Source organism: Monodon monoceros, unplaced genomic scaffold (genome assembly GCF_005190385.1).
Source record: "Monodon monoceros isolate NGI ecotype Baffin Bay Population unplaced genomic scaffold, NGI_Narwhal_1 Super_Scaffold_18, whole genome shotgun sequence".
Classification (NCBI taxonomy): domain Eukaryota; kingdom Metazoa; phylum Chordata; class Mammalia; order Artiodactyla; family Monodontidae; genus Monodon; species Monodon monoceros.
In genome coordinates, this window is record NW_021703774.1 from 92,258,669 (window position 1) to 92,283,171 (window position 24,503).

Below are 24,503 nucleotides of genomic sequence, written 5' to 3' on the forward strand. Positions count from 1 at the left end.
TATAATAAATAAGTCATGGGGCTGTAATGTGCAGCATGGGGACTATAGTTAATAATGCTGCATTGCATATTTGAAAGTTGCTAAGAGAGTAGATCATAAAAGTCCTCATCACAAGATTTAAAAATATTGTATGGTGATGGATGTTAACTAGACTTATTGTGGTGGTCATTTCACAATATATGCATGATATGCACAATATATGCATTAAATATATTTCATCATACTGTACACCTGAAACTAATATAATGTTATATGTCAACTATAGCTCAATAAAAACAAAAATTTAAAAAAGAACAAATGCAACTGGCCAATAAACATAAGAAAAGTGCTCAGTATCATTTAAAAATACATATATAAATAAAAATAAAACATCTAGTGCTAGAACTAAGCATCCTTGGAGCAACAAGACTCTCTAAAGACAAGTTTTTAGATTGCAGAGATGAATATCAATATTAACTTGCCCTACCCACTTCAATTTTGAGCTATTTATTGTTAACACCTTCTCTGTCACACACACACACACACACACACACATTCTTATGTGTGTACATATATGTGGAGAGTAGAACGCTTGATTGAGGAGGAACTAGGGTAAACACACAAAACAGCCTGACCAAAACCCCTACGTAGACCAGAAATAAAGATCACAATTATGAATAATTTGCTTTTTTAAAAATTGTGGTAAAATATACATAACATAAAATTTACCATTTTAAGATGTACAGTTCAGTGGTAGTAAGTACATTCACATTAATTGTGTAACCATCACCACTGTCCATCTCCAGAACTTTTTCAACATCTCAAATTGAAACTCTATACCCATTAAATAATAACTTCCTACTCTCCACTCCCCTAATACCTGGTAATCTTCGTTCTACTTTCGGTCTCTATGAATTGGATTTTTCTAAATTCCTCAGATAATTAGAATTATACAATATTTGTCCTTTTGTGTCTGGCTTATTTCACTTAACATAATGTCTTCAAGGTTCACCCATATTGTAGCATTTATCAGAATTTCTTTCCCTTTTAAGGCTGAAGTAATATTCATATATATATATATATATATATAGTGTATTGTGAACAATGCTGCTAAGAACTGAGTGTACAAATATTTGTTCTAATCCTTGCTGTCAATTCTTTTGGATATATCTCTATAATTAGAATTACTGCACCATGATAATTCTATGCTTAATTTTTTGAGGAACCACCATACTGTTCTCTATAGCAGTTGTACAATATTATAGTCCCACCAGCAATGCACAGGGTTTCAACTTCATTACATCTTTGACAACACCCGTTATTTTCTATTTGTTTATTTTAATAATAATCATCCTAATGGGTGTGAAGTGGTATCTTATGATTTTAATTTGTTTCGCTAATGATTAGTGATGCTGAGCATCTTTTCATGTGCTTATTGGCCATTTATACATTATCTTTGGGGAAATTATTCAAGTCCTTTGCCCATTTTAAAATCAGCTTGTTTGGTTTTTTTGTTGGTTGTTGTAGGAGTTGTAGGAGTCCTTTATGTATTCTGGATATTAATCCCTTATCAGATATATGATTTGCAAATATTTTCCCTCATTCTGTGGGTTACCTTTTCAATCTCTCTCTCTCTCTCTTTTTATGTATTTTTATTTTATTTGTTTGTGGGCACGCTGGGTGGCATGCAGAATGGAACCCGTGCCCCGTGCAGTGGAAGCGGGGAGTCTTAACCACTGGACTGCAGGGGAGTCCCTACTTTTTCAATCTCTTGATAGTGTCCTTTGAAGCACGAAAATTATGAATAGCTCACTTTTAACTTCAGTTGATAAAAAGTGATGTATAAAAACAGTTCTCTGGGGCTTCTCTGGTGGCGAAGTGGTTGAGAGTCCGCCTGCCGATGCAGGAGACACGGGTTCGTGCCCCGGTCCGGGAAGATCCCACATGCCGTGGAGCGTCTGGGCCCGTGAGCCATGGCCACTGGGCCTGCGCGTCCAGAGCCTGTGCTCCGCAGCGGGAGAGGCCACAGTGGTGAGAGGCCCGAGTACCGCAAAAAAAAAAAAAAAAAAAAAAGTTATCTGAAGTAATTTGAAATAAAACTTCTCGTCACAATACATTTATTGAACATCTTCATGATATCGAATTAAAGAAAATATGCATTGAAAAGACACTGAAGCTTCTTCTAAAATTTTTCATAGATATATGAATTTGCTCATTCATTCATTAATGTATTCAGCAAATATTTCCTGAGCCCATATTTTTCCAGGTCTTCCTTCTCATAAGCCATTAGTAAAAGACTAAAGGAATCACTCTAGTGATCTCCTTATTTAGACACAGTTTTTCTGCAGTCGACATGATCCAAATTATTTGTCCCAGACTACTAATTCATCCAGGCTCTGGTTTCCTGGATCTTCTTATTCTGGCAGTGGTGTTAATTATAGGCTGAAGAGAAAAATGGCCAAGAATGAAAAGAACCTAGCAGGTTTCTATCATGATAACTCCTGTACAGGAACCTCTGCGGTTGCCAGAAATCCTGACACTCAACTAACACTGAAAATCAGAGAGAGAGAAAATTAGCCAATGTTTTTCACTCTTTGCTAATATCTGACTTAACTACATGAAAGTCTGTTTTATGCCTCACAGGCATACCACACTGGGCATGAACCATGATCCTTCTTGCTGCAATACCAAAAAGTTACCATAGAAATCTGGGTTTCCAGCTGCTCTTGAAAAAGTAAGAGATCTAGTAAACCTGGGTCCATGTTCTCATGTGTCCAGAGTCAGAACGCTTGCTTTAAGGCAGTGCTTCCAAGCTTTTTAAGTAGAAGCTCAAATAAAAAATGGTAATATTTGAATAGTACACTGGAGTCACCAGAAGAAGCTGCTTGAGGTGGAGGAAATGAGCTGGGGTTCTGGCTACTTCCTCCCACCCAGATACCCCAAAGGTTGTTGTTATCAATATCTGGTCACACCACTAAACCACTGGTGAGCTATGAACCATTGAATGTTTCTAAGCAGAAAAGTGAAATTATCAGTGCTGCATTTAAAAAGATAGCTCTAGCAGGAGTGTAGAGAGCAGACAGGAGGCGATCAGATCAGTTAGAAATTTTCCTAGATGAGTATAAGGAAACGGCTATAAAGGCTTGTCATATGGCATTGGTGAGGACGGAAAAGAGGGTATACCCTAGAGACTTTTTTTTTAAAGATACAAACATTTTAATATATGTAAACTGCATACCAGCAATCAGATGAAAATATACAGATCATATGGGGCTTGTTTATAAGTTGAGCTTTATTTTGAGTTCACATGACCCCCAAGGCAGCTTTTATTTTATTTTATTTTACATTTTTTCAAATATAATAATCCTGTTGTATCATTTTGTTAACATCTTTATTGGAGTATAATTGCTTTACAATGGTGTGTTAGTTTCTGCTTTATAACAAAGTGAATCAGCTATACATATACATATATCCCCATATCTCCTCCCTCTTGCATCTCCCTCCCTCCCTCCCTAGCCCACCCCTCTAGGTGGTCACAAAGCATGATCTGATCTCCCTGTGCTATGCGGCTGCTTCCCACAACTATCTGTTTTACATTTGGTAGTGTATATATAAGTCCATGCCACTCTCTCACTTCGTCCCAGCTTACCCTTCCCCCTCCCCGTGTCCTCAAGTCCATTCTCTATGCCTGACTCTAGAGACTTTTAAAGGTAGAACCAAAAGACCTGCTGCCAGTGATAGCTTCAGACTTTCCTTACAGCAGGAACTTAACGATAGAAGTAAAGTCTTGTTGGTGTGTGCGGAATGACAGACAAAAACATTTACCTGAAGCTCATGTTGTCTTAAAAACTCAAATGTAAGCATGAGAAAAATCAATTAAGTCTTCTATTAACGTAAGTGCTTCAGAAGATTTTAGCCCCATGAGAGGCAACTTGATAAGCAATAGTATTGCTTAAAATATTGTGGCAAACTTATTAAAGACTCTGATAAATAGATTTTCATTTTAGATGTTTGATGTCTTATATATCTTTATAAGCACTGGCTTATAAATACAAGGGTTTTTCCCCCTCCCTTCATCATCACATTTTAGCCTTATCTGATCTAAAAGGGTGGGGTTCATGATCCACAGTAACCACTAAGCCACCTGAGGAGAAGCAGCATGGTCTATGAAAGTCATTTAAGTGTGCAGTAGTGACTATAAGTCAAGCAGGTTATGTCTAGTGCTCTTGCACTTGATGCTGTGAACATTAATAATCTAATTAAAGTATGTTCACCAAGTTCTTCTCCTGCATTATGATTTTTACTTCTCACCATGGAGGTAGCATAGGTATGATTTTTTTTTTTTTCTAAATAAAACCGTTTAGGGGATTTCCTACCTCTTTACTGCTTTACTTTCTAGAACAGAAGTTTAGAGATTTTTTTTTCTATAAATGATTACATGGGTACTTTGAATTTCAAACCAAATTTGTTTTTCTACTGAAATCAAAAGATGGTCAGATTTCCTTGAACTCTAGCAGTTAAGAACTCAGGGGTACCTCAAAGGAGAAGACTGCAGCTTAGGAAGGGAAGGACTGACCACACCATTCTATTACCCTGCCCTTTGCTGTTATCTGCTACGGGCAGCTGCTGTGAGTTTTGTGCACAATTCACTTGAAGACTACAAAAAAACACACTGAAGTCAGACACAGAACACGTCAACTAAGAGAATGAGTTTGATCTACTGCTGCGTATCTCGCTAGGAGTGAAAAAAAAAAAAAAAAAAACAAGGCAGGAAAATAGAGTGGTTTCAGAGAGATTCCCACCCCCACTTTACTGCAGGAAGGAAGCCTGACCCTCAGAGACCCAGAGAGGAAAGCAGCCCTAGATGGATTCTTCCACACAGAGTGCCACCACACACAGAGAAGCAAATTTGCATAGATATACAGCACTTCCTCCTCTTAAAAACTGCTGTGAAGATGTGCTTCTACACCAGGCTAATTGTGGTTGATCTGCCTGTGATTCAAGAATCAGAGAAGAGAGGGGTCCTCCAAACAGAACGAAGTATGACATTGTGCTTCCCCAGCCAAGGCCAATGTCCAGAACAGATGTAATCACAGTCCCCAGAAGTATGTGTCCTGTCAAAAAGGGTCTGAAAACTCTACAGTCTTTAAAAAAAAATCTAATATTGATCTAATCATCACCTCCACCCCTAGATTTTCCAAATTTGCCAATATTATGCTTTTTATTAAAGTATCCAAACTCCGTCCTAAAATAATTTCACCAGGCCTCAGAATGGAATTAATTTCCATCAAAAACTTGGTATTGGTGATACAATAAATTTCCCACACAGATTCTCTCAGAAGCAGTGACATATTAGATATATGTTCATAAACAGGGAATATATAACTAGTAATGTTACAAACTCTCAATGTATCATAACCAAATCATAATTTCACTACAATGGGAACTCAAGCTCAGTTTCCCTCTAATTTTCTGGCCTATTTACAGCTTGACCTGAAATCACATCAGACATTACAACCAGTAATACAAAAAAAAATCTGATTTTTATTTTTAGAGATAAGATTTAATTTCTTTAAGTTGTACCTCTTAAAATTCTTCATATTAGACCTTTATGTGTTAAAATATTGAAGACAATATTATAAGTGTAATTTTTCATTATTAAAAAAAGACCTAGAATTGTAGTATGTGATATGAGCAAATTGAGTGATATCTTTTTCCTGAATAATCAAGAATTATCTATTATACATTTCACCCAGAAAATCAGGATATTTTACTTTTGTTTTGATATGACAACTATAACCTTAAGTTAACTTTGGTTAAAATTATCATGCGTTAGGTAACTCAACAGTGTAAAAGTGTGGAGGGAATTAGGGAAAAGATGACCAAAAGGGAATCTGAAATATTAATGTAGATTGGGATAACTCTGATCTTTTAAATCTGCAGATAAATCCCAAACTTTCATTTCAACCAATTATGCCAATCTTCTTTCTCAATATAGCTGAATTCATAGTTGAAACAATATAAATAGAAATATATATATTAAGCGTTGGTAGAAAGTTTAAAAACTTGAATCACATGTGTTTTTTACCAATATATATGGGAAATAAATTGTTCCGATTGAATGAATTTTCTAGTTTAATGAGAAAAAAGAAAACTTTTTGTTTTGATCTCTGTAGTGGAAAACTTGGCTGAAAAATACGAGTTTACTATCTTCCCTTAGTAGGAAGAATATGACAACCATAAGTAAATGATTCAGGATCCTAGAATGCTGAGGGTTTTACCTTTTTCCTTTATTAATTCATTCATTTGACAAATATTTATTGAACATCAACTATGTGCCGGGTACTGTTCTGGGTAAAAGCTTTATTTGATGGTCTTTCTACAGGCTATAGAAGAAGTATAGATAACAGGGTTCAATGTGTAAAGATTCCAAGTTATACCGTGGAATGTGCTCTTAAAAAATCCTATCAATCAGCTTGTTTTCGGTAATATGGCAATTTTGCCTAAAAGTTTACAATGTCTTTCCTCTGCATGCTCTTAAAATAAAATCTACTTAATTGAAGTTCTGGTTAATCATACTTTTACTGAAGTACAAGATAATCTGTAAAGTAATTACTACAATGTCATGGGAACCAGAGATTGTTTACTTGTGTATGACTGTCAGAATTACACTATGTAACCAGCAGTCTTCACTGCCTACATGAAAAGAAAGCATAGGCAGTGTGACCTAGAAACAGTACAACCTCAGGATCCAGACAAACCTATAGCCATTTGACTAGGGGGTGAGCTCCTCCCTTTGGCCTTAGTGTACTTAACTGAAAAATAAAAATAATGTCCCACCTAATGTTATTCTGAAGATTAGAGAAGATAATTCATTCAACAAATATTCATCACGTGCTTTATCCTGAGTGCTCTGAAGAATCACTATAGGGTCTTAAACAGAAGAATATCCCTCTGGCTGCAATATGGAGAATGAATGAGGATGAAGTAAGATTGGAGGGAGTGAAATCCGTTAGGGACCTGTTATTATTCAGAAACAAGTGTAACTTTCATTGAAGTAGAGGCAGTGAGGAGAAAGAGAATTAAACAGATTTCAGCATTAATAAGAAATTAAGAAAGTAATATTGACAGAGAGGGTAACAGGCTGCATGTGGATGGTAAGAGTGTAAGGTATAAAGGAACATCTGGATCTCTCACTTGGGTATCTGAGTGGATGGTGTTGCCGTTAACTGGGAGATAGAACATTAGAAAAGCAGCAGATTTTGTGGGAAAGATGACAAATTCTGTTCTAGATAGGTAGAGTTTTCTGAGGTTCCTACTGGGCACCCAACTAGTGATTTACAATATGTGGTTAGAAATACAGGTCTGGAGAAAATGCAGGGGAACATGACACAGGATAGAAGCTCAATAGTCAGTGGCTGCTACTGAACAGACCTCCCAGCTGGTTGTGCACATCTCTGCTTCCCTCACTGGTCTAGAAACATCCACAGTTCAGGGACCATGAGCTATCTTATAGTGCAGTATAAGCAATTCGTCACTTGGAAATTTTTCACAACTACTAGCACTACGTGAAGAACCTGTCTAGATTCTGTCTCAGCCTCTCAGCTGTTGGAGCGCTGTTCAAGAAGAGTCACTCTATTAATTCCTTTTTAATGTTCTATATATTAGTTTTCCACTGTGGTTTCTTAGAATTTCAAACTTCTGAGTCTGTATTTCAGGATTTGCTTAAAGTATGTATGTGCTCTCTCTCTTTTTTTTGTTCCATACAGCTATTGAGTGTAACAGGTTGAAGTCATACAGATATACCTGATAGCTGGGGAGGAGTATTCAAGCCAGAGAAAACACAAACAGCTGTGAGTCAGGACAGGTTTGGTGCCTTCAAGACCAATGTGGAGTGATGGGACAGAGGTATGAGATGACCCTGGGGAGACAAGCAGGAGTCAGATCTTGCAGGGAATGTGCAAAGATCCAGAGGTAAGAACAGCACTTGTTCAGAGAATTGAAATTTCAGAATTCATAAAGAGGTGAAGCTGCAGAAGTATTTGGGGGGAAAGGTTCAGATCAGGAAGGGCCTTTTGGCCACATGAGGAAGTCCTAACTTCATCCTGATACCAATGGGAAATTAGTGAAAGATTATTAGAAAGATCATTTTAGTTGTCACATGGAGAATGGACTGGAGGGGGCAAAAGGAGTGCCAGCCAGGAAGGAGACTGTTACAAAATGCCAGGTGAGTTATAATGGTGGCCTAATTGATGCCAGGGAAGCAGGGAAAGAAAAGAGTGGTTACATTCAGGAAATACTGACTAGGAATAATTTGCGGACTGGTGACCATCTGGATGTGAGGAGTCAGGAGAGGAAGGAGCTAAGCATGACTGTCGCCCAGGTTTCTGGTGGGGACAACAATGGTGGCACCACTCTACTCTGTTCTGTTTTCTTCTATAGAGCTTTTCTTTTTTTTTTTTTAATTTTATTTATTTATTTTTGGCTGTATTGAGTCTTCGTTTCTGTGCGAGGGCTTTCTCTAGTTGCGGCAAGCAGGGGCCACTCTTCATCACGGTGCACGGGTCTCTCACTGTCGCGGCCTCTCTTGTTGCAGAACACAGGCTCCAGATGCACAGGCTCAGTGGCCATGGCTCACGGGCCCAGCCGCTCCGTGGCATGTGGGATCTTCCCAGACCAGGGCTCGAACCCATGTCCCCTACATTGGCAGGCAGACTCTCAACCACGGCACCAGCAGGAAAGCCCAAGAGAGCTTTTCTTAACCTGTGGTTGCCATTGCTCTATTTTTCTCTGCAGTGGTAATCATAAAAATACTTATTTGTCACTGGTTGGTTGATAAGTAAGTTAATACCAAAAAATAAAATGCAGTTCTGCTATTGCTGCTACTTCTTCCACTGATGGAAAAAGTTCTACCCTAACAAGTCAGTGACAACTTGAGGCCTGGAAGGAAGTGAGGGAACAGCAGCTGCTCCATCCTGCAGGGAGGCAAACAGCTCTGGGCCTCCTCGATAGTGATGGTTGTCTCATTTTCAGGGAACTAGCACCAAGGGGACTAAACCTTATGCAATTTAAGTTCCCTACTCCAAAGTATATAGATTCACAATTTCTTTAAAGTGACTATTAAAGTATATTTCTTTCACCATACAACTGTGAAATTCTACAAACTGAGTTGCCATGTAGAAATACCGGTTCTCGCCAATTCTATGATTTGATTATTTGAAACTCTAAGCATTTCTAATTTCTCACACACTGACCACTAGCCTGAGCCACAACTTTCTGTTTAACAGGTATTTTAAAAGCTATTGTGGCTTACCACAGCACCTTGAAGGGGTTTTTCTATTATACTGAAGCCTGTCGTCTGTTACGTTCAGAACTACCGTTTTTTTTTTAATGTAAAATAGTTTTAAATTCAGTCAACCTGAAGCTCTTGCTTTTAGTTGGTTAGTATTTCTGCTTCAGACAGGATGTATTTCATTTGAAAACAAAAAGGCAGTTAAGAAACTTCCAGGAGTTTATTTCTCTGAGAGCTTTTTAAGAAATGATAAAGATTCATTGCTTTTTTCCTAAGAACACAGAATAGTTTTTAGTAAATGATATAAAGAAAATGTGCATAATTTTAAGAAAACACAGTATTTTAGGCTCTATTTGCTAATAACTGATGGTATTTGATAACTTTTAGTGAGGAAGGAAAATACTAGGGGAGGTACTTCATGTGAGCCAAGGGATAGAAACAAGTATATTAAATTAGGCGTCTTCCCTGCACAAAAGCATTTTAAGGAATACAAAATAAATGTTTTTAAAGACACAACCTAGTTGGAATGCAGCCCTTTGTTCGTTTATTCAGTTGTAGGATAAAAACCATGAAAAACTCATTTAAGTCCAAGAGGCTGTGTATTTTATTTATTTATTTAACTCTAGGAAGGATGAAACCAGAAAAACAAGTTTTTCTTCTGTGCGTCTCATGTCTCCCATGTTTTAAGTAGTTTCCATGATGGAAATAGCACATGTTCCATGCTCCCATTTCACTGACACACAGAGTCAATATGTAACAGGTTAGCCTTGCCATTATTAATACTTTTTGCACTTTAAGCATTTTCTCTACGTGATAGTACTTTGAATGTTTGGTGTTTTGTTTTGTTTTGTTTTGTTTTCACTTTGGGAATATAAAGCAAAACCCTGATGTACTTTACTTCCACTGACAGCAAATATTTTGCTTTTAGAATCCTTTTACTTTTTTAAAAAATTAATTAATTTATTTTTTGGCGGCGTTGGGTCTTTGTTGCTGTGCCTAGGCTTTTCTCTCAAGTTGCGGCCAGCAGGGGCTACTCTTCGTTGCGGTGCACGGGCTTCTTATTGCTGTGGCTTCTCTTGTTGCAGAGCACGGGCTCTAGGTGTGTGGGCTTCAGTAGTTGTAGCATGCGGACTCAGTAGTTGTGGCTCGTGGGCTCTAGAGCGCAGGCTCAGTAGTTGTGGCGCACGGGCTTAGTTGCTCCGCGGCATATGGGATCTTCCCGGACCAGGGCTCGAACACGTGTCCCCTGCCTTGGCAGGTGGATTCTTAACCACTGCCCCACCAGGGAAGTCCCTAGAATCATTCTACTTTTTATCTCTGCTGAGTTGCATTGGAATAGAAAATTTTACATTTGCTAAAGTAACAGAGTTATTTTAAATATCAAAAATGTTGAGTTCTTTATTTGGCAAAGAAATCCTTCAAAGTGTGCAGTAACTAGGACTCAGTTTAAATATATTATGTTATTTATATCTTCCATATCATTTGGCTTTGTCTCCAGAGGATCCGACATTAGGAAATTTCATGTGCCCTTAAAGTATCTCATCATAAAGAAATAACTGATAGTCAAGATGATTTCCTCCATTTTAGTTTTTACCATTAAAGTATATGTTAAAGTGCCGTATATTAATAATGACCCTTCTTACTTTCTTTATAACCTTTGATTTTGGTAATACAAAGCAGAGGCTAGATATCTATCTCCCTGTTAGAAGCACTGCATATGGGATCCCCTGTACTGAAAAGTAGGTTGTACTAGGTGACCTTTCCTAACATTCTGCAATAACAAGGAGATTATAAGGTTTTCATATATTATTTTATCTTCCTAACATTCCTCTGAAGTAGAGGAGCAAGTACACTTTCTCTCATCTTATAGCTGAAGAAAAGAGCTATAACTTCCCCCAAATCATATTCCTTGTAGATTTGGAACCTAAGCCTTGGTCTTCTTTCTCTCCTTACAGAATAACCAAAGTAGCTTATAAACAACTAGTCTTTCTATTATCTGAACCTTCTTAGATGAACTCTCACTTCCTAAGCTCTTGGGTTTTGTGTTTTTTTTTCCTACTAGCAATGCTATTTCTATAATAATGCTCATAGAGTTATGAAGTTGAGCTAATCATCTGACTATAGATGAACCATCGAAGCAAGTCAGTGGAAAAATATAAAAGATGATAGAATTTAATCTTCAACTTAAAATCTGCATGGTTAATCATGCGAGTAAATGATTTATCACATTTATTTGTGATCACTGAATTAAATCCTCATGACAGTTAACATCATACATCCTTTTGATAGAACAGCATTACATTTTAGAGTTCTTTACCAAAAATTTGAAATTGAAACATGTAAAAAGGGATTTCTAGGATCAAATGAGCAGTGAGGGCATCAAAACGCATTGTAGGATGCTGGTTAAATGAGGTTTGGGCATAATTTTACAAGTATAAACTATTTGGGAAACTGTAAGTTCTTTGTAATAAAATCCATTATCTTTCAAAACTTAAACATTATAATAACAAAACAGCAGTGATATTCTAAGTAGAACTTTCCTTCTTAGGAATTAGTTGTTTTACTATCCCAGAGATATATCTGGAACAGGGTCTAGTTCACAATAACTATTCAATAAATATTTGTTGAATGAATAAATAAATGAGTCTCAAGTTCTGGAGAGAAGCAGGGAATGCAGACACAGATTTGAGGATTGCAGCTAAAATGGAGGGAACGGAATTCATGCCAGATGCATGAAAGAAGAGTGTGTAGGTGGAGTTCTCAAGAAGGCACATAGATAAGAAATTTGAATTTCCATAGGAAGAGATTAAATTATTCTTATGATTATACCATGTCATCTATGATTGGAGTTCAGTAAGGCAGTCAGAAGAAAAATATATAAAAATCAATAACTGTCAGACACAAATTATTCCAAAATAATTTAGAAAATGTAAATGAAATTGTGTTATTGATAATAGCATACATATAGAAATTAGTTTCACAAAAATACGCAGGATTTACATGAAAAAATTATAAATCTCCATTAAAAGACACAAAAGAAAATTTAAGTAATGAAGAGCTAACCCCAAATTAAATAATAAACCTTGCAATCAACATTCTAACAGCCCACTATGCACGTATTAGAATAGCCAAAATCCTAAACACCAACACCACCAAATGCTGGCAAGGATACAGAATGCCAAGAACTCTCATTTATTGCTGGTGGAAATGCAAGATGGAATAGCCCCTTTGGAAGATAGTTTGGCAGTTTCTTACAAAACTAAATAATTTCTTACCATATGATCCAGCAATTGAACTCCTTGGTATTTACCCAAAGGAGTTGAAAACTAATGTCCACACAAAAACCTGTACACAGATGTTTATGGCAGCTTTATCCATAATTGTTAAAACTTGGAAATAACCAAGATGTCCTTCAGGAGGTGAATGGATAAATAAACTGCTGTACATCAGACAACTGAATACTATTCAGCGATAAAAGGAAATGAGCTATTAAGCCATGAAAAGACATGGAGGAAACTTAAATGTACAACACCAAGTGAAAGAAGCCAATCTGTAAGGGCTACAGACTATATTATTTCAATAGTATGATATTCTGTAAAAAGTAAAACTGCAGAGACAGTGAAAAGATCAGTGGTTGTCAGGGGTTGTGGGGAAGGGGATGAACAGGCAGAGCACAAAAGATTTTTAGGTCAGTGAACTATTCTGTATGATACTGTAGTGGTGAATATATGTCATATATATACATATATATATGATCTCATTTGGGTCAAAAATATGTATGCACAGGTGTGACTTGAAAAGAGACAGAATTGATTCTCTCTGAGCAGTGAGATTACAGATGAGCAGGAAAGGGTACTTGTACTCGCTGCTTCACATACTTCCACACTCTACACTGCATAAACTGTATAACTTAAAAGATAACTAGGGACTTCCCTGGTGGCGCAGTGGTTAAGAATCCACCCGCCAATGCAGGGGACATGGGTTCAAGCCCTGGTCCAGGAGGATCCCACATGCCGCAGAGCAACTAAGCCCGTGCACCGCAACTACTGAGGCCGTGAGCCACAACTACTGAAGCCCACGTGCCATAATTACTGAAGCCCACGCGTCTAGAAGCCCGAGCTCAACAGTGAGAGGCCCCCGCTCGCCGCAACTAGAGAAAGCCCGCGCGCAGCAGCGAAGACCCGACGCAACCAAAAATCAATCAATCAATAAATTTATTTTAAAAAAATAACTAAAATGACCTTGGGAACGTTATCTACATAATCATGACAATCTGATATGAGATAGATAGGTGCTAGACGGAATAACAAAGTATAAAGTACTAAAGGGTTGATAACGCAGGCAAAGCCAGACATAAAAATTCAGATTATGAGCTCAGGTTTTGCCATTCCCCAGTTCACAATAACAAAAATGGTAAAGTCTAAGGAACACAGTCCAATGCTGATGATGACGACGATACCAGTGATCACCACTTAGCTGTGGCCTGTGCTATGCCAAGTGTTGTGCCAGATGCTTTACGTATTTTACCTAATTTAATCGTCACAATCCTTTCAGGCTTTATAAATGAGGAAACTGAAGTTAAGACAATATAAGTATTTTGCTCAAAGTCACAATGTTAGTAAGTGCCAGAGCCAGAATTAAAGTTGAATGTAATCAGACTCTAAAGTCCATGTTCTTTTCCTTACAACAGCTGTACTGCCTCTCAGTAAAACAGAAATAAAAGGATACATCAATTAAAAAAACACATCTTGAGAGAAAATTTGATTTCTAATAGTAAGAAATTTAGTGTATCTGAATGAGTAGTATTTAATTTCAACTGTAACAAGCATAGCAAACTCATCTCTATCATGTAATTCAGCCATGGAATAGAATTCTCCATGTTTCTACTTGAGCTTCACAGCGACCCTTTTCAGTAATCTGGCCTCCAGCCCAATGTATCATTTTGCATCAGTAAAGGGCTCTGGACTGGAAAAAAAAAGAATTATCCTTCCCTGCATGCATGTGAGAAGATTACATATTTGCACTCCTCATTCCTCCATAAGAACTAATCCAAACTTAATTTCTGCCAAGCTTCTGAACATCTACCTAAACGATAGGTTTGTTATCACTTACTACTGGATTCAGCGGATTACATGCAAAATGTGCAAAGACATGATTAAAAATCTTTGATCTTTCAATCAAAAGAGTAAGGAATATTAATTCATTTTGGCAAGTGTGATACATATACTTTATTGTAATGCTATTTTGCATTTGAGATTACCACGCTAAAATAATTATTCTTCATTAATGAAGGTTTGTTGCTATGTAATTTCATTGTGGCTCTAGGCAATAATACCCTTTCTAGAGCATTGGATAAATTTGGTGTGAATTTATTTTATAAAATAATCATATTCTTTATAAAATATAAATTTTACCATCATGATATTTGATTCTGTAAAGCTTGTAGACAGAAATATCACTGAGAACTATGTAAATGGGAAGAGTGAACAATCTTCGAATTGAATAAGAAATAATCTTCAAATTCAAAAGCCCACTGCATTTCTGTTAGTATTAACTTTGTGAAGCAAGAACAAAAAAGCCTCCCAAATCTTATTGCTCTCCCACTTTAATAATGAAGATAGATTTATATATAAATAATTATAACACAAAGAAGGATGCACATTAATGCTGCAACAAAAGAAGAAGCGGCATGCTAATTATTCCTAGAAGGATTCTGGAAGACTTCATGGAAAAGATATAATTTCAATTAATCTTTAACAAATGGGCAAGATCAGGAAGTGGAGAGGAAAGGAAAGGGCTGGAGTAGTACATAAAAGGCATAGAGTCTTGATTGCTCATCTAAATGCTGAATCTTTATTCTGCGATAAATAAAAAGCTACCGGATATTTGAGCTCAAAAGTAATATGATCAGAGCTATGAGGAGTACTCGGGGGAACTGTGAATGGGACATAAGATTAAAAGAAAATTATGATGGCAAAACCAGTGGTGAAGTACTTTAGTGATTGGTCTGTCTGTCTGTCCCCCCAGAGAGTTGTCATGAGCATCTCCAGGCCAGACGCCATGTTTTCCACAACGCTATACTCCCCAAGCCACACATATTTAACAAGTGCTGCTGAATGCATGGAAGAAAGGTAATTGGTTCTTGTACTATGCAAACAGCCGTGGGAATGAAAAGAAATGCAACAGAGACAGTATAACTGAGGTGGTGACATTGTAAAGAGATGTTATCTGGCTGGATGTAGATACTGAGGGAGACAAAGAAATAAAATCGTTACTCAATTTACCCTGATAAAAATTTACTGAGCACTTAATCTGTGCCAGGGTGCTGTAGATATTAAATATATAAATATGAATTAATATCTGGTCCCTACCATCAAAAAACTAGGGGTGACATTAAGTGAGCAGATAAATAATAATACAGAAAAATAAATAATACAGAATAATTTTGTGTATATATATGCAATAATGTGTGTACAAAGTTCACAAATAGCAAAGAAAAGTAATTTATTTTTCTCTGCAGAGAATGAGGGAAGACTCCCTTGAGCAAATGGTGGTTGAGTAGGACTTTGGAGAATAAATAGGAGTTTTCAAGGTAAGGAAGAGCAGGAGCCCATCTCACACAGAGGAGTTAACATTTTTAAGTATGTGGAGGTCTCAAAAAACTTCTCTCGTGTGTGTGTATATTTGTATGTGTGCGTATGTGTATAAGTATTTTGGTATTGCAAAAGCATAAATTGTAACATGGAACTGAGAACTAATGGGAAATGAGATTGGAGAACTGGGTAGGGGATAAAAAGTCTCTGCATTGCAAGCTAAAGAAAATGAACTTTATTCTGTGCGTAGATAGTAGTCAGTGAAGGTTACTAAGCTCTGTAGCAGCTGGTAGATCTACCCATCAGTAAAGGGCAAATGGGGAGCTCGTTGATGAAAGCTTGGTGAATGGATTGGGAGGAGGAGGGCAGTGTGGGTGTGAGGATAGAATGGTAATGGCAAAGAGTCTATTGCAACAGGTCGGTTGAAAGACCGTGAAGTCCTACTAAGACAGTGATAATAGAGAAAGGATAGAGAGAATGAAATAAAGAGATATTTAGTTGATAAAATTGGACAAATTCAGTGACACGGGATGTGTAACAACCAACTCCAAGGTTTTCTGATTGAACTACTAGGTTGAGAGTTGTGCCACCAAATGAGGATTCGGTTTGGTATAAGCAGAGTCTGAAGCATCTGCGGCATACCCAAGGGAATGTTTCTGTAGACAGTGAAATTTATGTCTATGACTTAGGGAAAATGTTAGTGCTAGTGCTCAAGTTACACCCTTGGAAGCAAGGTGACATTATTATCTTTTTTTTGTTGCTGTTCTTTTTTTTTTCTTTTAACATCTTTATTGGCGTATAATTGCTTTACAATGATGTGTTAGTTTCTGCTGTATAACAAAGTGAATCAGTTATACATATACATATGTCCCCATATCTCTTCCCTCTTGCATCTCCCTCCCTCCCACCCTCCCAATCCCACCCCTCTAGGTGGTCACAAAGCACCGAGCTGATCTTCCTGTGCTATGTGGCTGCTTCCCACAAGCTATCTATTTTACGTTTCATAGTGTATATATGTCCATGCCACTCTCTCACTTCGTCCCAGCTTACCCTTCCCCCTCCCCATATCCTCAAGTCCATTCTCTAGTAGGTCTTTGTCTTTATTCACGTCTTGCCCCTAGGTTCCTCATGACCTTTTTTTTTTTTTTTAGATTCCAAATATATGTGTTAGCATATGGTATCTGTTTTCCTCTTTGTGACTTACTTCACTCTGTATGACACACGCTAGGTCCATCCACCTCCCTACAAATAACGCAATTTCGTTTCTTTTTATGGCTGACTAATATTCCATTGTATATATGTGCAACATCTTCTTTATCCATTCATCTGTTGATGGACACTTAGGTTGCTTCCATGTCCTGGCTATTGTAAATAGAGCTGCAATGAATATTGTGGTACATGACTCTTTTTGAATTATGGTTTTCTCAGGGTATATGCCCAGTAGTGGGACTGCTGGGTTGTACGGTAGTTCTATTATTAGTTTTTAAAGGAACCTCCATACTGTTCTCCATAGTGGCTGTATCAATTTAAAATGCCACCAACAGTGCAAGAGGGTTCCCTTTTCTCCACACCTTTTCCAGCATTTATTATTTGTAGATTTTTTGATGATGGTCATTCTGACTGGTGTGAGATGATATCTCATTGTAGTTTTGATTTGCATTTCTCTAATGATTAATGATGTTGAGCATTCTTTCATGTGTTTGTTGGCAATCTGTATATCTTCTTTGGAGAAATGTCTATTTAGGTCTTCTGCCCATTTTTGGATTGGGTTGTTTGTTTTTTTAATATTGAGCTGCATGAGCTGCTTGTAAATTTTGGAGATTAATCCTTTGTCAGTTGCTTCATTTGCAAATATTTTCTCCCATTCTGAGGGTTGTCTTTTCGTCTTGTTTATGGTTTCCTTTGTTGTGCAAAAGCTTTTAAGTTTCATTAGGTCCCATTTGTTTACTTATGTTTTTATTTCCATTTCTCTAGGAGGTGGGTCAAAAAGGACCCTGCTGTGATATATGTCATAGAGTGTTCTATGTTTTCCTCTAAGAGTTTGATAGTGTCTGGCCTTACGTTTTGGTCTTGCATCTATTTTGAGTTTATTTTTGTGTATGGTGTTAGGGAGTGTTCTAATTTCATTCTTTTACATGTAGCTGTCCAGTTTTCCAGGCACCACTTATTGAAGAGGGTGTCCTTTCTCCACTGTACATTCCTGCCTCCTTTATCAAAGATAAGGTGACCGTATGTGTGTGGGTTTATTTCTGGGCTTTCTATCCTGTTCCATTGATCTATCTTTCTGTTTTTGTGCCAGTACCATACTGTCTTGATTACCATAGCTTTGTAGTATAGTCTGAAGTCAGGGAACCTGATTCCTCCAGCTCCGTTTTTCTTTCTCAAGATTGCTTTGGCTATTCAGGGTCTTTTGTGTTTCCATACAAATTGTGAAATTTTTTGTTCTAGTTCTGTGAAAAATGCCAGTGGTAGTTTGATAGGGATTGCATTGAATCTGTAGATTGCTTTGGATAGTAGAGTCATTTTCACAATGTTGATTCTTCCATTCCAAGAACATGGTATATCTCTCTATCTATTTGTATCGTCTTTAATTTCTTTCATCAATGTCTTATAATTTTCTACATACAGGTCTTTTGTATCCTTAGGTAGGTTTATTCCTAGATATTTTATTCATTTTATTGCAGTGGTAAATGGGAGTGTTTTCTTAATTTCACTTTCAGATTTTTTATCATTAGTGTATAGGATTGCAAGAGATTTCTGTGCATTAATTTTGTATCCTGCTACTTTTCCAAATTCATTGAATAGCTCTAGTAGTTTTCTGGTAGAATCTTTAGGATTCTCTATGTATAGTGTCATGTCATCTGCAGTGACAGCTTTACTTCTTCTTTTCCAATTTTGATTCCTTTCATTTCTTTTTCTTCTCTGATTGCTGTGGCTAAAACTTCCAAAATTATGTTGAATAATAGTGCTGAGAGTGGGCAACCTTGTCTTGTTCCTGATCTTAGTGGAAATAGTTTCAGTTTTTCACCATTGAGGACGACGTTAGCTGCGGGTTTGTCATATATGGCCTTTATTATGTTGAGGAAAGTTCCCTCTATGTCTGCTTTCTGCAGGGTTTTTATCATAAATAGGTGTTGAATTTTGTCAAAAGCTTTCTCTGCATCTATTGAGATGATCATATGGTTATTCTCCTTCAATTTGTTAATATGGTGTATCACATTGATTGATTTGTGTATATTAAAGAAAACTTGCATTCCTGGGATAAACCCCACTTGATCATGGTGTATGATCCTTTTAATGTGCTGTTGGATTCTGTTTCCTAGTATTTTGTCAAGGATTTTTGCATCTATGTTCATCAGTGATATTGGCGTATAGTTTTCTTCTTTTGTGACATCTTTTTCTGGGTTTGGTATTAGGGTGATGGTGGCCTCATAGAATGAGTTTGGGAGTGTTCCACACTCTGTCATATTTTGAAAGGGTGTGAGAAGGATAGGTGTTAGGTCTTCTCTAAATGTTTGATAGAATTCGCCTGTAAAGCCATCTGGTCCTGGGCTTTTGTTGTTGGAAGATTTTTAATCACAGTTTCAATCTCAGTGCTTGTGATTGGTCTGTTCATATTTTCTATTTCTTCCTGGTTTAGTCTTGGAAGGTTGTGGATTTCTCAGAATTTGTCCATTTCTTCCAGGTTGCCCATTTTATTGGCATATATGTTGCTTGTAGTAATCTCTCATGATCCTTTGTATTTCTGCAGTGTCAGTTGTTACTTCTTTTTCATTTCTAATTCTATTGATTTGAGTCTTCTCTCTTGTTTTCTTGATGAGTCTGGCTAATGGTTTATCAATTTTGTTTATCTTCTCAAAGAACCAGCTTTTAGTTTTATTGATCTTTGCTATTGTTTCCTTCATTTCATTTTCATTTATTTCTGATCTGATCTTTATGATTTCTTTCCTTCTGCTAACTTTGGGGTTTTTTTTATTCTTTCTCTAATTGCTTTAGGTGTAAGGTTAGGTTGTTTATTTGAGATGATACTTGTTTCACAATGTAGGATTGTATTGCTATAAACTTCCCTCTTAGAACTTCTTTTGCTGCATCCCATAGGTTTTCTGTCATTGTGTTTTCATTGTCATTTGTTTCTAGGTATTCTTTTAATTTCCTTTTTAATTTTTTCAGTGATCTCTTGGTTATTAAGTAGTGTGTTGTTTAGCCTCCTTGTGTTTGTATTTTTTACAGATTTTTTTCCTGTAATTGATATCTAGTCTCATAGTTTTGTGGTCGGAAAAGATACTTGACACGATTTCAATTTTCTTAAATATACCAAGGCTTGATTTGTGACCCAAGATATGATCTATCCTGGAGAATGTTCCATGAGCACGTGAGAAGAATGTGTATCCTGTTGTTTTTGGATGGAATGTCCTATAAATATCAATTAAGTCCGTCTTGTTTAATGTATCATTTAAAGCTTGTGTTTCCTTATTTATTTTCATTTTGGATGATCTGTGCATTGGTGAAAGTCCCCTACTATGATAGTGTTACTGTCGATTTCCCCTTTTATGGCTGTTAGTATTTGCCTTATGTATTGAGGTGCTCCTATGTTGGATGCATAAATATTTACAATTGTTATATCTTTTTCTTGGATTGATCCCTTGATCATTATGTAGTGTCCTTCTTTGTCTCTTGTAATAGTCTCTATTTTAAGGCTATTTTGTCTGATATGAGAATTGCTACTCCAGTTTTCTTTTGATTTCCATTTGTATGGAATATCTTTTCCTATCCCCTCACTTTCAGTCTCTATGTGTCCCGAGGTCTGAACTCGGTCTCTTGTAGACAGCATATATACAGGTCTTGTTTTTGTATCCATTCAGCCAGTCTATGTCTTTTGGTTGGAACATTTAATCCATTTACATTTAAGGTAATTATCAATATATATGTTTCTGTTACCATTTTCTTAATTGTTTTGGGTTTGTTATTTTAGGTCTTTTCCTTCTCTTGTGTTTCCTGCCTAGAGAAGTTCGTTTAGCATTTGTTGTAAAGCTGGTTTGGTGGTGCTGAATTCTCTTAACTTTTGCTTGTCTGTAAAGGTTTTAATTTCTCTGTCAAATCTGAATGAGATCCTTGCTGGGTCTTGTAATCTTGGTTGTAGGTTTTTCTCCTTCATCACTTTCAATATGTCCTGCCATTCCCTTCTGGCTTGCAGAGTTTCTGCTGAAAGTTCAGCAGTTAACCTTATGGGGATTCCCTTGTGTGTTATTTGTTGTTTTTCCCTTGCTGCTTTTAATATGTTCTCTTTATATTTAATTTTCAGTAGTTTCATTAATATGTGTCTTGGTGTGTTTCTCATTGGATTTATCCTGTATGGGACTCTCTGGGCTTCCTGGACTTGATTAACTATTTCCTTTCCCATATTAGGGAAGTTTTCAACTATAATCTCTTCTAATATTTTCTCAGTCCCTTTCATTTTCTCTTCTTCTTCTGGGACCCCTATAATTCGAATGTTGGTGTGTTTAATGGTGTCCCAGAGGTCTCTGAGACTGTCCTCAATTCTTTTCATTCCATTTTCTTTATTCTGCTCTGCAATAGTTATTTCCAATATTTTATCTTCCAGGTTATGTATCCGTTATTCTGCCTCAGTTATTCTGCTATTGATCCCTTCTAGAGAATGTTTAATTTCATTTATTGTGTTGTTCATCACTGTTTGTTTCCTCTTTAATTCTTCTAGGTCCTTGTTAAACGTTTCTTATATTTTCTCCATTCTATTTCCAAGATTTTGGATCATCTTTACTATCATTATTCTGAATTCTTTTTCAGGTAGACTGCCTATATCTTCTTCATTTGTTAGGTCTGGTGGGTTCTTGCCTTGCTCCTTCATCTGCTGTGTGTTTCTATGTCTTCTCATTTTGCTTAACTTACTGTGTTTCCGGTCTCCTTTTCACAGGCTGCAGGTTCATAGTTCCCGTTGTTTTTGTTGTCTGTTCCCAGTGGCTAAAGTTGGTTCAGTGGGTTGTGTAGGCTTCCTGGTGGTGGGGACTAGTGCCTGTGTTCTGGTGGATGAGGCTGGATCTTGTCTTTCTGGTGGGCAGGTCCATGTCTGGTGGTGTGTTTTTGGGTGTCTGTGGCCTTATTATTATTTTAGGCAGCCTCTCTGCTAATGGATGGCATTGTGTTCCTGTCTTGATGGTTGTTGGCATAGGGTGTCCAGCACTGTAGCTTGCTGGTCGTTGAGTGGAGCTGGGTCTTGGCATTGAGATGGAGATCTCTGGGAGTTTTTCACCGTTTGATATTATGTGCAGCTGAGAGGTCTCTTGTGGACCAGTGTCCTGAAGTTGGCTCTCCCACCTCAGAGGCACAGCCCTGATGCCTGGCTGGAGCACCAAGAGCCTGTCATCCACACAGATCAGAATAAAAGGGAGAAAAAAAGAAAGAAGATAAAATAAAATAAAGTAAAATAAAAGTTATTACAATAATTTAAAAAAATTTTAAGTAATAAAAAAAAGAAAGAAAGAAGATAGTAACCAAACTGAAAAACAAATCCACCAATGATAACAAGTGCTAAAAACTATACTAAAATATGTATATATATATGGACAGACAGAACCCGAGGACAAATGGTAAAAGCAAAGCTATACAGACAAAATCTCACACAGAAGCATACACATACACACTCACAAAAAGAGGAAAAGGGGAAAAAAATCATAAATCTTGCCCTCAAAGTCCACCTCCTCAATTTGGGATGATTCATTGTCTGTTCATGTATTCCACAGATGCAGGGTACATCAAGTTGATTGTGGAGCTTTAATCCGCTGCTCCTGAGGCTGCTGGGAGAGATTTCCCTTTCTCTTCTTTGTTCTCACAGCTCCCGGGGCTCAGCTTTGGATTTGGCCCCGCCTCTGCGTGTAGGTCGCTGGAGTGCGTCTGTTGTTTGCTCAGACAGAACGGGGTTAAAGGAGCCGCTGCTTCGGGGGCTCGGGCTCACTCAGGCCAGGGGGAGGGAGGGGCACGGAGTGTGGGACGGGCCTGCGGCGGCAGAGGCCTGCATGACGTTGCACCAGCCTGAGGCACGCCGTGCATTCTCCCGGAGAAGTTGTCCTTGAATCCTGGGACCCTGGCAGTGACGGGCTGCACAGGCTCCCCAGAAGGGGGGTGTGGATAGTGACCTGTGCTCACACACAGGCTTCTTGGCGGCGGCAGCAGCAGCAGCAGCCTTAGTGCCTCATGCCTGTCTCTGGGGTCCACGCTGATAGCCGCGGCTCGTGCCCGTCTCTGGAGCTCCTTTAAGCAGCGTTCTTAATCCCCTCTCCTCGCGCACCAGGGAACAAAAAGGAAAGAAAAAGTCTCTTGCCTCTTCGGCAGGTCCAGACTTTTTCCCGGACTCCCTCCCGACTAGCCATGCTGCACTAACCCCCTGTAGGCTATGTTCAGGCCACCAACCCCAGTCCTCTCCCTGCGCTCCGACCGAAGTCCGAGCCTCAGCTCCCAGCCCCGCCCACCCCAACGGGTGAGCGGACAAGCCTCTCAGGCTGGTGAGTGCCGATCGGCACTGATCCTCTGTGCGGGAATCTCTCTGCTTTGCCCTCCGCACCCCTGTTGCTGTCCTCTCTTCTGCGGCTCCGAAGCTTCCCCCCTCTGCCACCCGCAGTCTCCACCCGCAAAGGGGCTTCCTAGTGTGTGGACACCTTTCCTCCTTCACAGTTCCCTCCCACTGGTGCCGGTCCCATCCCTATTTTTTGTCTCTGTTTATTCTTTTTTCTTTTGCCCTACCCAGGTACGTGGGGACTTTTTTGCCTTTTGGGAGGTCTGAGGTCTTCTGCCAGCGTTCAGTATGTGTTCTGTAGGAGCTGTTCCACATGTAGATGTATTTCTGATGTATTTGTGGGGAGGAAGGTGATCTCCACGTCTTACTCTTCCGCCACCTTGAAGCTCTTCTCAGGGTGACATTATTAACCAAGGTAGGGAATACAGTTTAGAGATACACAACAGTTAACAATGAAAATTATATATATTTTTTTGCTGTTGCATTTGATTAGCTGGTGGAATAACCATGTGGATATGTCCATAAGGAGTTTAGAAGTATGATACTTCCATACTGTGAAATACTATGCAGACTTTTAAAGGATTAGATAGCTCCACATGCATCAATTAGAAAAGATATTCATGGTTTATTATAAAGAAAAAATACAAGTTGTAGAACAATGTTTAACGTGATCCAACTTTCATAACAAAATATATATCTAAATGCATATATGTATGAATATATTATATACATATGTGTAAAAGCAAATAACACATATACATACTTATAGACATATATACAGAAAAAAATATATGGGAGGGGGGAAAACAACTAATCTTTTACTGGATATCCACTATGTTCTTTGTATTGTTATAATGCACATTCATTGCTTCTGTTTTAAGTTCTTTTTAGAGTAAAAAAAAAAAAAGCTGTGGAAAAAAATAAGATTGTCAAGTGAGCGTATAGAGGGAGGAAAGAAGAGGACCAAAGGCAGGAACCTGAGAAATGCTCTAAGCATAAATATAATTTGAGAGTCAGATAGAAAGGGGAAAAAGAGGAATGAAAGAAACCTGAGGGTTAACAGTTAAGAGAAGAGTGCTTAGCTAGGAGGTGCTGAAGACTTCAAAAAAAC